Here is a 16,151-nt window from a genome sequence, read left to right as displayed (position 1 = left end):
CGCTGAGCCACAAAGACGACTCGGGATGGTATTCTCATTGTCTAGCATTCCCACCTCCCTCAACCTGAGCCTGGAGAATGGAAATCAAATTATTACAGTCCACAATGCTTTCTACTATACCTTCTCTATGTCCAAAGTGCTTAATCTATTCTGAAACTTACTATGGGCATAGAACAGATTTTTTTTCTGGAATGTCCTTTCCTAAAGGACTGACCTGTTTTCTGGAAATGGATCTGTGTTACACGGTCCTAAACATTTCCTGCTGTCTTTTAATTTGTCATAATAGCAAAACTCCAATAAAGAATGAGAACATTCTGAATTAAAGAAAAACAAAAACCTTGTATTTGTATTGGAAAACATATGGTTCAGGCAGACATTGCTTCAGTGCCATGGAAACATCTGTTCTCCACCAAGTATATCTAAATAGCCGGCAATTATCCAATTTTCAGTGGTGCAAAAGAGGTTCTCTACACAAGGTGCCCAATCTTAATGTTTTTACACATGTTTTACATCAACTTCAAATGCTAAATGAACAACAGCAAGTCCTACTGCCCACATTCGTAATAGGCAAAATGTCAACTTTTTTCAGCAAAAACAACCAGTTTAAGATAGCACACAAGGCTATCCTCTGTCCATGGGATTCTCCACGCAAGAACACTGGAGTGGGTTGCCATGCCCCCACTCCGGGGGATCTTCCCAACCCAGGGATCAAACCCTGGTCTCCTGCATTGCAGGCAGATTCTTTACTGTCAGAGCCACCAGGGAAGCCCAAAGATTTTTGGATTCCTGGTAGACTGAGAAATCTCAATCAGGTTTCTTCCTGCCAATAGTTTGGCAAGGTGCTTCTGCCAGTGACTCAAAGAATGACAAGACTTTCCATTGCTCCAACAACTCAGGTTCTACCAGCAGGAAATCACATGCTCCATATCCAGAAAAACCAGCCTCATCAATGACAAAACTGCTCACGCTGTGCCTTTGAACACTACAGTTCCACTCTTAGATGTGAAGCTATTCACAAGTCTTCAAAGCAGTAGCTGCTTTTATTCCCTAGGGAAGCTTCTACAGGGCTATAAATCTTCTGGGATAATAAGCAATTTTCTGAAAGCCTTAATAAGAGAGGAAAATTTGGTGTTCCTGGGGGCGGGGTGAGAGGGAAGTGGCTACAGTCTCTGTAGAATATTTTGGCAAAATAGAGAAGATTAAGTTGATCTACCAGCATCTGAGAGTTCAGGTGCATTTATCTACCTATTTTAGCAGGAAAAAAAAACCTCACTGTTACAGAAGCTACCTTACCCAGAGAAGCTATTACTCATTATGAAGAGTCCCTTGGTGATCCCTGCCATCTCATTCCCAGCTCACAGGTAGAAATGATCCTGAAGCCTTAATTGCTTTCCATAGGTCATCATCACTGTCATCCAACGCTCTTTAAGGAACAAAATTTTAAAAGGCATCTAACATTATCAGCTGTCAGAGTGTTCAGCTCTGCCTTAAGACAGGCCTGCCTGTCAAATGAAGAGCAAGTATCACAGTGGAAAGATAGGCCTGCCTGCATTCAAGCAGATGCTACAGATTCTCTCATAGAAAGCAAGCAAAGAAAATGGAGGAGCAACTCAAAACAGAGGGGCTGCAGGTCCTAATTCATAAACAACTTCTGCACTAAAGAAATTCCAAAGCCCCTGAGAAAAGAACTGCTGCAGTTCAGCTTGGGAGCCCAATCAGGAAGAACAGAGAGAGGGACAGGCTGAAAGCAAGGTGTCAGTGATGTGAGGACCAGAAAGCAACCCTGCCTTTCAGAAATGGTGGTGTGGCTCCGTGCCTGTTCCAAATGCTGGGCAGAGACAGGCTGTCAGGAAGTCAGTGAAGCTCTGTTTCTTTGGGCTACAGTATAAACTGATGAAAAGACATCTAGGAGCTAATCTTCTAAGGCAACGAAGGTGCTCTCTTTAGTGTGCACTGATGGGGTCTGGGGCGGGCATCCATGAAGCAAGGAAGAAAGACCACAAAAGAGAGAGGAAATGAGAGAATGGTTCCCAAGAACAGCCCCAGGAAAGGCAGAGAGATGGCAGACTTCAGCCAGGATGGAGTGAAGGAAGCCCCAGCAGGGTGTGTTGCTTTTGTAGAGGCAAGAGCAACATTTAAATCTGGAAATAGGACCTCCCAGTTCACCCTTCACCTTGGCATCTGACTGGTTCATCTTCTACCCAAGTCCATGATATCCACATTTGTGACCAATGCCACGCTTCCTGGTGTGTCTTTGAGCAAGTGGAGTTAATCTTCCCTAAGGGTTAGTTTCTCATGGCTTCTGAAGGCAGCTACCACAGGGCTCACTGGCTAGAACAGCCAACTCTACCCCAAGTCAGGTCAAATTCTAAAGGTCATGGGTGCATCTTCAGGGTCATCAAATTCATGGGTCAAAGAAACAAATGCAAGACTGAAGAACAAAGCTGTCAGGAAATTCTATCCTAGATAGAATTCAAGGGGATGAGGTATGCCTAGGGAGCCCTAAAGGGGCCTTTTGATGTTTAATAGACAGTGAGATATAGCCGTCAAGCAAGCCTGGGTTCAAATCTTAGCGATTCTATTTATGACCTGTGGGAAGAATTACTTAAACTCTCAGAGCCTCAATTTCTTTATCTCAAAAATAGTGATAGATTCCGCTTCCTGTAATTTACAGGACAAAACAAAGATGAAGCATTCCTGGCAGAGTATCTGTAATTAATAAATGTAAATTTCAAGAAAAGAATCTTAATCAAAGTCAATATATTAGAAGGAAAACCAGAAAGTGAGCTAGGGAATTTCTATCAGTGATAACAAAGGCAGCCAAATAACAAATTACTTCCTAAGTATTAGATTATCAAGTGCCATTTGCCTCCATATTGGTTACAAATCCTGTTGTGTTTAGGGGTTTTTCCTGCTTGTCTTTATTTTTTATTCCATTTTCAGCCCATGGCTATATGTCTAGTGTGCTATTTAAAGACTCCCATAGATTGGCCATCTAGGCTCATGACCAAAATTCCTCCCAACATACATACACAGTTCATCCATACTTCCGACCAGTGGGTATTATTGAGCACCTACTATATGTTAGGCACTACGGCAGGCAATGAGGATCTGATACTCAGAATGGTTCCTTCCTTCCTGGAAAGTATATTTCAACAGGTAAAAGGGACACAGAGATTCCTATTGTAAGATAAGTAAAGAAAAGTGTTGTTTCACCCCTTGAGAGTCCATTCACCTTATAAAACACTTCATTCCCACATTACTGGCCAGAATATTCCTGAAAGAAGGAAGGGAAAAGGAAGGGAGAGAGAGGAGGAAGTGCACCATTGAAAAATAACATAAACTTGGATATGCTAAGCTTCTGGCCCATACTTCATTGACATTTGACAGCAATCCAAATGGACTTCCCCTCCCCCACCAGCTGCCATGGGATCAGTAAAGTACCTGCAGGTGGCGGGGCGTTTACCGAATAGCCTTGTTAATGATGAACTTCCAGGAAACTCTGCCAGAATCTCTGAGCAGGTTTTGCCCCCGCTCTGAAGCAATCATGCTTTATCAGTTTTTCTACATAACGACCTATGGAAATAAGCCAGTCATGGCAATATGACTCCATTTACTTAGCTCTGAGCTACAAATGGCCTGGCGAACAAGGTGAGCTAATGGAAAACTAACACATGCTGGCCCAGGTCAACAGCTGTTTCCATTGTAACTGTGGCCTGCGACACACAGGTGTACTTAGTAGGGCCTGATGCAGACTGCCATCTGCTCACTGAATGGTTTTCATTTCCTTTCAACATGCAGACAGATACCAAGAATTGGAAGTGTGACGGACATCAACCTTGCTTCTTTCAGGCCCAGATGGTTGGAGAGCCCTCCTATTTGATTTACGTCGTGAACGGGGGAATCTTTAACTCAGCACCTCAAGATTTCTCATTGATCTTCTCCGGGAGAAACAGGAATGATATGTACTTTTATTCTGTCATTTTGCTTAAACACTTAGTGTTCATATACATTCATAATTTCAGCACATTAAATCTCTCTGGAGTCATAATTGCACCCCCTTGTAGAAGCATTCAGCCTGGGCACTCCTTACCATATCCCCAGTCTGAATACAGAGACAGTACAGATAAAGCCACAGTGCTTTTGATTCTGAGAACTATCCTTTACCGTCATCCGGGGCCCTTTCCCTGTATTCTGCATTCTGAGTGTCCAGGCTGGTTGCGGCTGTCAGGGTGAGAGCTGAAGGACCAGTCTGGCCCTGGAGGAGCATGTGACAGCTCCACATTGCTTTTCTTAGTTTATGAGGGCTCACATGGTCTATTGCTTGGGGCCTTTAGCTGAAATCACAAGATACTGAGAACAATTCCACTCAATATCCTTGTATGCTTGTGTGCTTGGCATTTGCCTCTCTCACTCCCAGAAACACCCAGCAGAGACCATGTCTACTTCAGTCAGTGCTTTGTCCCCAGAGCCTCCAACGGTGGCTGGTACATATAAGATTCTGGTCTTGGTTCCACACTGCCTGATACAGTGTGGTCTTGAGCAAGTCATTTAACTTTTCTGGGCTTGAGTTTCCTCACTTACTACTTATTAATTACTTTCATACAGTACACTATATAAAAGATATTCAACATCTCCTATAATCGCTTCCCAATCACTAAGAACTCTTAGCCATGAGGATGCTCTTTTATTTCATTTGAACTATATGAAGTTGCATTTTGAAGGTCAAAAACAGCTGAATAGCAGAAATTTCATATGATTTAGCCTATCTCATTACATGAATTTTTATTGATCTCCTCCTACATACAACATTTGGTTGTCAGATATTGGTTATTCAGTAATAAACAAAAAGAGACACTGGCCTTACATTCTACTTGGAGAAGACAAAGATTAAACAAACAAATGAATATATCATGAGTCATGCAGTGAAGGGCACCAAGAAGGAAAATAAAATAGGATAAAGAGGCAGAGAATTACTTAAGAGCATGGAACCCCACTCCAGTACTCTTGCCTGGAAAATCCCATGGACGGAGGAGCCTGGTAGGCTGCAGTCCATGAGGTCACTAAGAGTCAGATACGACTGAGCGACTTCACTCTCGCTTTTCACTTTCATGCACTGGAGAAGGAAATGGCAACCCGCTCCAGTGTTCTTGCCTGGAGAATCCCAGGGACGGGGGAGCGTGGTGGGCTGCCGTCTATGGGGTCGCAGAGAGTCGGACACAACTGAAGTGACTTAGCAGCAGTAGCAGCAGCAAACTACAAGGAACATTTTGCTGGGCTATTATGTTTAACCAAAACAACACATGGTTTCATAAAAATAAAGTAAGCTGGGAGTTAATAGGTCCAATATTCCACAAGTTCAGATATGTATCATTCCTGCTGCCCAAGTACCACACACATACTGAGTTCCCATGTCTGTTAAGCAGATCAGTTTAGTTCAGCAATGATGGATGAATATTTACAAGCATCTTATTTACAGTACTTCTTTCTGTAGACTACAGGCCAATATTCGTTTCTTCCACTCCTAGTCAATCCGAGTTTGGTTTTCTCAGTGAGAAGGGGTAAATGTGAAAACGGTTGCTCAGCTGCTTTACCACTCGTACTCCATGGTGGACGTGGGCCAGCGTGAAAGCAGCCGTCAACACGAGCATCAGAACATTTAGCTCTCAACCTAAGGGGCTACTCCTACTTTCACCACCGTGACAATCACAAAAAGAGGAAGCAGCAACCGATTCAAAGTTGGGCACCGGGTACTGCTCACCTGACAAACAATCAGCTGACATGTGCTGCCGGCAAAGGCTGTTCCAGCCATTAAGTAGAACACTCTAGGGTGTAACTCTAAGCATCTGAAGCTGACAGGAGGATCCATGCTGTAGGCAAAATGAATAGCAGACGTGGAGAAAAGACGGGAACCACAGCTTCATAGACTGAATTGTGTTTCAGCGTGTTATTTTTATAGCTTCTGAAAAAATTTAACAAACTCATTGGAAGAGTCACACACAGTGCACAGCCAATGATCATGGCGGTGAATAGGTCTCTATACAAGAAATTAAACAGGGAAGGTTCCTACCAGGCCTCAACTCCCACAACCGCAGTCACTCTGTAGACAAAAGAAATAGTCACCCGGCTCATGTCATATCCCCACGGCAGGAAAAGAATCCCTGTGTTACACTTTTCCCAGTGGGACAGGATGAAAGAAAACCAAACTACCTATTGCAGGAGATAAGAACAGAAACACTGAAACCAGATTATCCTCATCCAGAAATGGAACTCACGTGACAAAAAGTAAACGCATGACCAGCTGTCCAGGCCATGGGCAAAAAGCTCCCCCAGCAGAGTGCTGGAATTGGTTCTGCGGGCTTGCTTTCTGTCCGCACCATCTAGTGTGTAGGCCATGAAGCTGAGGATGCCCACTACAATCCAGACCCAGTCGGGTACATGCTTGTGACCTGGTGCTGAAGCATAAAAGTCAGGATCAAAGTATGCCATAAGTAGAAAATTGAACACAGCCAGCAGAAAGCCAGAGAAGGTGATCAGATTTGGAGCCAGCCAAGTAGGAAATACCTTTACTACAGTGTTCCAAAATGGGTGCATGACATACAGAGAGAGTGGATTGGTATCCACAGCACAGTACTTGTACTTATTAATGCCAGCCAGCTGCTCTGGGCTCATGTATTCGTAACTTGCGTGACAACCCAAACACGAGTGCCCAGCTGGCAGCGACTCTTCACAATGAGATAGGAAAACAGGAGCACTACACTGCTGGGCAGCCAGTTCATGAGGTTCTCACAGCAAGTATACTGGGGTGGTTGTCCATTCCCTCCTCCAGTGAATCACATTTTGTCAGAACTCTCCACTATGACCCAACCATTTTGGGTGGCCTGACATGGCTCATAGTTTCATTGAGTCATGCAAGCCCCTTCACTAGGACAAGGCAGTGTTCCATGAAGGGTGAAGTCAGGTGGGCCTTAGGAAACACTGCTGTCAATAAAGCTAGTGGATGCAATGGAATTCCAGTAGAGCTATTCAAAACCCTAATAGATGATGCTATCAAAGTGTTGCACTCAATATGTCAGCAAATCTGGAAGACCCAGCAGTGTCCACAGGACTGGAAAAGGTCAATCCTCAACCGTTTGCAGGAAGGATAATGCTAAAGAATGTTCAAACCACAGGACAATTGCACTCATCGCCCATGCTAGTAAGGTCATGCTTAAAATCTTGCATGCTAGGCTTCAGCATTACATGAACCAAGAATTGCCAGACATCCAAGCTGGGTTTAAAATAGACAGAGGAACCAGAGATCAAGTTGCCAACATTCTCTAGATCATAGAGAAAGCAAGGGAATTCCAGAAAAATATCTACTTCTGTTTCATCGACTACACTAAAGCCTTTGACTGTGTCGATCATAAGAAACTATGGAAAGCTCTTAAAGAGTGGGAATACCAGACCATCTTACCTGTCTCCTGAGAAACCTGTATGTGGGTCAAGAAGCAACAGTTAGAACCCTGTATGGAACAACTTATTTGTAGGATTGAGAAAGGAATATTACAGGTCTATTTGTTGTCACTCTGTTTATTCAACCTATACACTGAACACATCATCAGAAACGCTGGGCTGGATAAGTTACAAGCTGGAATCAAGATAGATGGGAGAAATACCAACAACCTCGGATATGCGGATACCACTCTAATGGCAGAAAGTGAAGAGGAACTAAAGAATCTCTTGATGAGGGTGAAGGAGGAGAGTGAAAAAGCTGGCTTAAAACTAAATACTGACAAAACTAAGATCATGGCATCCAGTCCCATTATTTCATGGCAAACAGAAGGGGAAAATGTGGAAGTAGTGACAAGTTTCCTCTTCTTGAGCTCTAAAATCACTGCAGATAGAGACTACAGCCATGAAATCAGAAGAGAACTGCTTCTTGGCAGGAGAGTATGACAAACTTAGACAGTGTGTTGAAAAGCAGAGACATTACTCTGCTAAAAAGATCCATATAGTCAAGACTATGGTCTTCCCAGTGGTCACATATGGTTTGGATAGCTGGACCGTAAAGAAGGCAGAGCACCAAAGAATTGATGCCTTTGAACTGTGGTGTTGGAGAAGACTCCTGAGAGTCCTTTGGACAGCAAAGAGATCAAACCAGTAAATCTTAAAGGAAATCAACCCCGAATACTCATTGGAAGGACTGATGCTACAGCTGAAACTCCAGTATTTTGGTCACCTGATGTGAACAGCTGACTCAATGGAAAATACCCTGATGCTGGGAAAGATCGAGGGCAGAAGGAGAAGGTAACAACAGAGGGTGAGATGGCTGGATGGCATCACTGATGCAAAAGATATGAACTTGGGCAAACTTCAGGAGATGGTGAGGGACAGGGAAGCCTGGCATGCTGCAGTACACAGGGTTGCAAAGAGTTAGACATGACTGGGTGACTGAACAACAACTCTTAAATATGTTTAAGAGCTTACAGATGTTTGAGGATAACTGCTCATCTTAAGGTCAGGAGACAAAGCCAACCAATAGTAACTTAGAGGAAACAAAACTTCACAAAAAGAAAAGGTCAAAGTTCTTTGATGTCTTCAGAGAGAGGAGAGAAGAAATGGATACATAATTGTTTAAAGAAAAATTTGGAAAATAAAATAATTCTAAGAAATAAACAAATCTATATTGGAGATGAAGGAAAAACTCAGTGAGGTGGTTACAAATCTCCTAGAAAATAACTAAAAATCAAAAATAGGAAAAAAAAATATAGGTTAAAAAATAGACAATCATCCACAAGGTCAATATTCAAATAATGAAAGTTTTAAAATAGAGAGAAGAGAATATTGGGGAGGAGGGAATGAAATTTTCATTTAAATAATTCAAGGAGTTGCCAAAATCATTGTGAAGTTTCAGAACCCTGGGCACAAAGAAAGGAGCATTTTCAGAAAGGGGAGAAGACAGGTTTCACACAATGATCCTGGACTATACTGGGGAAAATGAAGCAATACTTTCTCCAGACTGGGAGAAATTCTTTCAAGCTTGAAATTTCGTACCCAGGCAATTAAACGCAGGAGTCAAATAAAATTATTTTTAGACATGCAAGGTTTCAAAACATTACTTTAAAACTTACTCAGAAAAGTAATACAATAGACGTTCCATGCAAAGGAGCAAAACAAGAAAGCTTACAAAGGATCCAAGAACAGGAGCTTGTTGACAGAGGGAAGAAGAATCCCAGGGAGGTGGTGAAAAGAAATGCCAAGCTCACAACTCTGCAACCTGGCTAGAGAACTCAGAAGACTCTAGGATGGACACCTGAGTGCCTGAGATTTACACACAGGAGAGTGAGCTTGAGCATAATTACACAGAAATATAAGTAAATATAATAGCTCAGTTGGTAAAGAATCTGAAATGCGGGAGACCCCAGTTTGACTGCTCGGTTGGGAGAATCCCATGGAGAAGGGATAGGCTACCCACTCCAGTCTTCAGCTTCCTTTGTGGCTCAGCTGGTAAAGAATCTGCCTGTAATGCGGGAGACCTGGGTTCGATCCCTGGGTTGGGAAGATCCCCTGCAGAGGGAGAGGCCACCCACTCCAGTATTCTGGCCTGGAGAATTCCATGGACTATGGGGTCTCAAAGAGTCAGACATGACTGAGTGACTTAAAAAAATTATGTAAATAACTGAAAGTTTTAAAAAGATGATTAAAAACTCCAGTGGCAAACAGAAAGGAATGGGGAGGAAAGAGACAAGATAATTAAAGAGCATTATACGGTCCAGCTATGAAAATGATTGTATAGTCATACTATGAAGATATGGGACTAGTATAACCAAATGCTGTCTTACTGTGGATGAGGGGTATGACAGTGGGAGAGAAGGTGTAAAAGCATAATAGACCTTCACTTTCCATAGTGGGAAGTCAGTGCTTAATGGCTAAACCCAAGAATTAGGAATATAGATAATCATGCTGCTGCTCAGTCATTCAGTCGTGCCCGACACTTTGTGACACCATGGACTGTAGCCCACCAGGCTCCTCTGACCATGGCATTTTCCAGGCAAGAATACTGGAGTGGGTAGCCATTCTCTTCCAAGGGATCTTCCCTACCCAGGGATCCAACCTGAGCCTCTTGCATCTCCTGCATTGGCAGGGTTTTTTTTTTTACCACTAGCACCGCCTGGAAACCCAATATATATTACATGTATATTTATATGGGGCTTCCCTAATTGCTCAGTTGGTGAAGAATCCATCTGCAATGCAGCAGACCCCAGTTCAATTCCTGGGTTGGGAAGATCCGCTGGAGAAGGGATAGGCTACCCACTCCTATATTCTTGGGCTTCCCTTATGGCTCAGCTGGTAAAGAATCTGCCTACAATGCAGGAGACCTGGATTTGATGCCTGGGTTGGGAAGATCCCTGAAGGAAAAGGCTACCCACTCCAGTATTCTGGCCTGGAGAATCCCATGGACTATATAGTCCATGGGGTCTCAAAGAGTTGGACAGGACTGAACAACCTTAGAAGAAATAAAATATATGTATATATCCCCATATTATTCAAAGAAATGAAAGTACCATATTTCTTCAATTCTGAGACATCTTTTTGCATTTCAACATATCCATAATCAGGATATGTCTCAACCCATGGTGTAACACAGTGTAACTGGCAGCTTTTATAGCATCATATAATCATAGGCATTAGTGACTAAATGAAATGAGGCCAATATTAAAATCAGACGAAGGCTGGCTGCCTGCCTCTGGGAAGCAGTTATTGGGAGGGAGGGCGAAAGAAACTACTGTTTAAGTAACAAACTTTTGAAACTAACTCTCTAAATTATGTCCAGGTATACATTATTTTCTCTGTTGGCTCTGATGGTAAAGAATCTGCCTGCAGTGATGTAGGCAATGGTTCAATCCCTGGGTCAAGAAGATTCCTTGGAGGAGGAAATGGCAACCCACTCCAGGATTCTTGCCTGGAGAATCCCATGGACAGAGGAGCCTTGCAGGCCACAGTTCATGGGGTCACAAAGAGTCAGATAGGACTGAGGGGAAAAAAAACTTTCACTCTTTTCATACATTATTTTAAAAAGTATATGTTAAAAAGAATTCCTTCAACCGCCTTGTGGAGAAGTGTCCCTAAGAGGACAAGACTGGGAAGAAGGAGATGAGTAGGAGCTTGTTAGAAGTTCAGAGGGTGATGGCTTGGACTAGACTGAAAACAATGGAGGTGGTGATAAGTGGCCAGATACAGGATATATATTTAAAATAAAGCTGCTCAAATCTTCCCATGGATTCAGAGTGAAAGAAAGAGGAAAGTCAAATGTAACTCAAAGTGTTCAGGCTGAGCAGCCAGAAAAACGAAGTTTCCATTTCCAGAAATGCAAAGTCTGCAGGGAAAGCAGGTTAAAGGAGGAAAGCATCAGGAGTGCAGGCAGGACACATCAGGCTCTCATTAGATGCCCAGTGAGCATGGTTGGCAGGCAGACTGCCTAAACCTGGAGCTCTGTTCCAGCTACACCGAAGGTAAAGTGTAGCTTTGTTTCTTCATGTTGCTATCTCCCCCTTTAACAGTAGGGTAATTTTTTGCCTGCTTTTATAGATAGTAATAAAGTAAGCCTTTAGTTTTTGTTTGCACACATACTCAAACAAAAGTAAAATTTTCTTTTTTATCTACTGATTCAGTTCAGTTCAGTCACTCAGTCGTGTCTGACTCTTTGTGACCCCATGAACCACAGAATGCCAGGCCTCCCTGTCCATCACCAACTCCCAGAGTTCACCCAAACCCATGTCCATCGAGTGGGGGATGACATCCAGCCATCTCATCCTCTGTCGTCCCCGTCTCCTCCTGCCCCCAATCCCTCCCAGCATCAGGGTCTTTTCCAATGAGTCAGCTCTTTGCATCAGGTGGCCAAAGTGCTGGAGTTTCAGCTTCAACATCAGTCCTTACAGTGAAAACCCAGGACTGATCTCTTTTAGGATGGACTGGTTGGATCTCCTTGCAGTCCAAGGGACTCTCAAGAGTCTTCTCCAACACCGCACTTCAAAAGCACCAATTCTTTGGTGCTCAGCTTTCTTTATAGTTCAACTCTCACATCCATACATGACCACTGGAAAAACCATAGCCTTGACTAGATGGACCTTTGTTGGCAAAGTAATGTCTCTGCCATTTAATATGCTGTCTAGGTTGGTCATAACTTTCCTTCCAAGGAGTAAGCATCTTTTAATTTCATGGCTACAATCACCATCTGCAGTGATTTTGGAGCCCAAGAAAATAAAGTCTCTCACTGTTTCCACCGTTTCCCCATTTATTTGCCACGAAGTGATGGGACCAGATGCCATGATCTTCGTTTTCTGAATGTTGAGCTTTAAGCCAGCTTTTTTACTCTCCTCTTTCACTTTCATCAAGAGGCTCTATAATTCTTCTTCCCTTTCTGCCATAAAGGTAGTGTAATCTGCATATCTGAGGTTATTGATATTTCTCCCAGCAGTCTTGATTCCTGCTGTGCTTCCTCCAGCCCAGCATTTCTCATGATGTACTCTGCATATAAGTTAAATAAGCAGGGTGACAATATACAGCCTTGATGTACTCGTTTTCCTATTGGAACCAGTCTGTTGTTCCATGTCCAGTTCTAACTATTGCTTCCTGACCTGCATACAGATTTCTCAAGAGGCAAGTCAGGTGTCTGGTATGCCCATCTCTCTCAGAATTTTCCACAGTTGATTGTGATCCACACAGTCAAAGGCTTTGGCATAGTCAATAAAGCAGAAATAGATGTTTTTCTGGAACTCTCTTGCTTTTTTGATGATCCAGCAGATGTTGGCAATTTGATCTCTGGTTCCTCTGCCTTTGCTAAAACCAGCTTGAACATCAGGAAGTTCACTGTTCATGTATTGCTGAAGCCTGGCTTGGAGATTTTTGAGCATTACTTTACTAGTGTGTGAGATGAGTTTAATTGTGTGGTAGTCTGAGCATGCTTTGGCATTGCCTTTCTTTGGGATTGGAATGAAAACTGACCTTTTCCAGTCCTGCGGCCACTGCTGAGTTTTCCAAATTTGCTGGCATATTGAGTGCAGCCCTTTCACAGCATCATCTTCCAGGATTTGAAATAGCTCAACTGAAATTCCATCACCTCCACTAGCTTTGTTCATAGTGATGCTTTCTAAGGCCCACTTGACTTCACATTCCAGGATGTCTGGCTCTAGGTGAGTGATCAAACCATTGTGATTACCTGGGTCATGAAGATATTTTTTGTTCAGTTCTTCTGTGTATTCTTGCCACCTCTTCTTAACATCTTTGCTTCTGTTGGGTCCCTACCATTTCTGTCCTTTATTGAGACCATCTTTGCATGAAATGTTCCCTTGGTATCTCTAATTTTCTTGAAGAGATCTCTAGTCTTTCCCATTCTGTTGTTTTCTTCTATTTCTTTGCATTGATCGCTGAGGAAGGCTTTCTTATCTCTCCTTGCTATTCTTTGGAACTCTGCATTCAGATGCTTATATCTTTCCTTTTCTCCTTTGCTTTTTGCTTCCCTTCTTTTCACAGCTATTTGTAAGGCATCCTCAGACAGCCATTTTGCTTTTTTGCATTTCTTTTTCTTGGGGTGGTCTTGATTCCTGTCTCCTGTACAGTGTCATGAACCTCCATCCATAGTTCATCAGGCACTCTGTCTATCATATCTAGTCCCTTAAATCTGTTTTTCACTTCCACTGTGTAGTCATAAGGGATTTGATTTAGGTCATACCTGAATGATCTAGTGGTTTTCTCCAGTTTCTTGAATTTCAGTCTGAATTTGACAACAAGGAGTTCATGATCTGAGCCACAGTCAGCTCCCAGTCTTATTTTTGCCGACTGTATAGAGCTTCTCCATCTTTGGTTGCAAAGAATATAATCAATCTGATTTCGGTGTTGACCATCTGGTGATGGCCATGTGTAGAGTCTTCTCTTGTGTTATTGGAAGAGGGTGTTTGCTATGACCAGTGCATTCTCTTGGCAGAACTCTATTAGCCTTTGCCCTGCTTCATTCTGTACTCCAAGGCCAACTTTGCCTGTTACTCCAGGTGTTTTTTGACTTCCTACTTTTGCATTCCAGTCCCCTATAATGAAAAGGACATCTTTTGGGAGTGTTAGTTCTAGAAGGTCTTGTAGGTCTTCATAGAACTGTTCAACTTCAGCTTCTTCAGCATTACTGGTCGGGGCATAGACTTGGATTACCATGACTCTGAATGGTCTGCCTTGAACAGAAGTCATTCTGTTGTTTTTTAGATTTCATCCAAGTACTGCATTTCAGACTCTTTTGTTGACTATCATGGCTACTCCATTTCTTCTAAGGGATTCCTGCCCGTAGCAGTAGATACAATGGTCATCTGAGTTAAATTCACCCATTCCAGTCCATTTTAGTTTGCTGGTTCCTAGAACATCAATGTTCACTCTTGCTATCTCTTGTTTGACCACTTACAATTTGCCTTGATTCATGGACCTGACATTCCAGGTTCCTGTGCAATATTGCTCTTTACAGCATCAGACCTTGCTTCTATCACCAGTCACATCCACAACTGGGTGTTGTTTTTGCTTTGGCTCCATCCTTTCATTCTTTCTGGAGTGATTTCTCCACTGATCTCCAGTAGCATATGGGACACCTACCGACCTGGGGAGTTCCTCTTTCAGTATCCTATCATTTTGCCTTTCATACTGTTCATGGGGTTCTCAAGGCAAGAATACTGAAGTGGTTTGCCATTCCCTTCTCCAGTGGACCACATTCTGTCAGACCTCTCCACCATAATCTATCCATCTTGGGTGGCCCCACACTGCATGGCTTAATTTCATTGAGTTAGCCAAGACTATGGTCCATGTGACTACATTGGCTGGTTGTCTGTGACTGTGGTTTCAGTGTGTCTGCCCTCTGATGCCCTCTCTCAGTGCTTATCTTCGTACTTGGTTTCCCTTACCTTGGACGTGGGGTATCTCTTCACGGCTGCCCCTGAACTTGGGTGTGGGGTAGCTCCTCTAGGCCGCACTTGTGCGCCGCCGCCGCCACCACCGTCACACTTGTGCACCCCCACCGCAGCCAGGCATTTTCAGCAAATGCACCTTACGGCCAAGTAAGACAGCATACCTGTCCAGTAAACGTAAGCATGTTTCACTTAGACTTTGGTTCTTTTAGGCAGAATCATTCTACTCTAGGTATTGTGTTTAAAGGGATGCTGTAAATCCTGTTTGTGAAAGTGGATGCTTCCTGCTTGGAGAAAGATCTAAAACCAGGGCTCCTTACTGCATTGAATGATGGATGCCACATCTCTTAAGTAACTGCTTGAATCCCCTGCGAACAGCTGACTGGTCAATAATATCATGTCTAATTTCTTGGCACTCCCTCCACACACACACACATACACACCCTGCAAAGCAATTAAAGATAACTACATCAAGTCAGATGAAGCAACTCAAGCTTACTTTCTTCAAAGATCACTATAGTCCGGTCCTGCTTTTATCTTTTCAGACTTTTTTTGAGCTGTAGTTGACATGTGCAACATGTTGATTTGATACATTCATATATGATTATAGTCAACAAAACCATACCATAAACTTCAGAGTTGCTAAGAGATTATACCTTAACTGTTCTCCATATTATATTTTGTTTAACACACACAAAAAAAACTATGTGATATAACAGAGGTGTTAGCTAATGCTATAGTGGTGAATGAAAGTCACTCAGTCATATCCGACTCTTTGCGACCCCATGGGTATAGTCCATGGAATTCTCTAGGCTAGAATACTGGAGCGGATAGCCTATCCCTTCTCCAGCGGATCTTCCCAACCCGGGAATCAAACCAGGGTCTCCTGAATTGCAGGCAGATTCTTTACCAACTGAACGATCAGGGAAGCCCTGCTATGGTGGTAATCATATTGCGAAACGTAAATGCGTCTCATCTGACTTTTCAATTCACATTTCACTCTGAGAAACACTCTTAAGAGACATAAAGAAATCCTTTTGAAACAAGAAAACAAACATATTGACCTGATAAGGTCTTAAGCAATTACAGAAAGGCTCTTTGAAGACTTTTCTTGAGTTCTGACTAGTTTTTGGCTGCCGTACTTGACCTACCTCATGTGTCAGGGGCAGATCTGATAGATCCCTTCAATATTCCAAGCATTGGAATGATCCTCTAAGATGAGCCAAGCAG

The sequence above is a fragment of the Ovis canadensis genome, chromosome 5 (genome assembly GCF_042477335.2).
Source record: "Ovis canadensis isolate MfBH-ARS-UI-01 breed Bighorn chromosome 5, ARS-UI_OviCan_v2, whole genome shotgun sequence".
NCBI lineage: Eukaryota > Metazoa > Chordata > Mammalia > Artiodactyla > Bovidae > Ovis > Ovis canadensis.
This window is presented reverse-complemented; position numbering follows the sequence as displayed.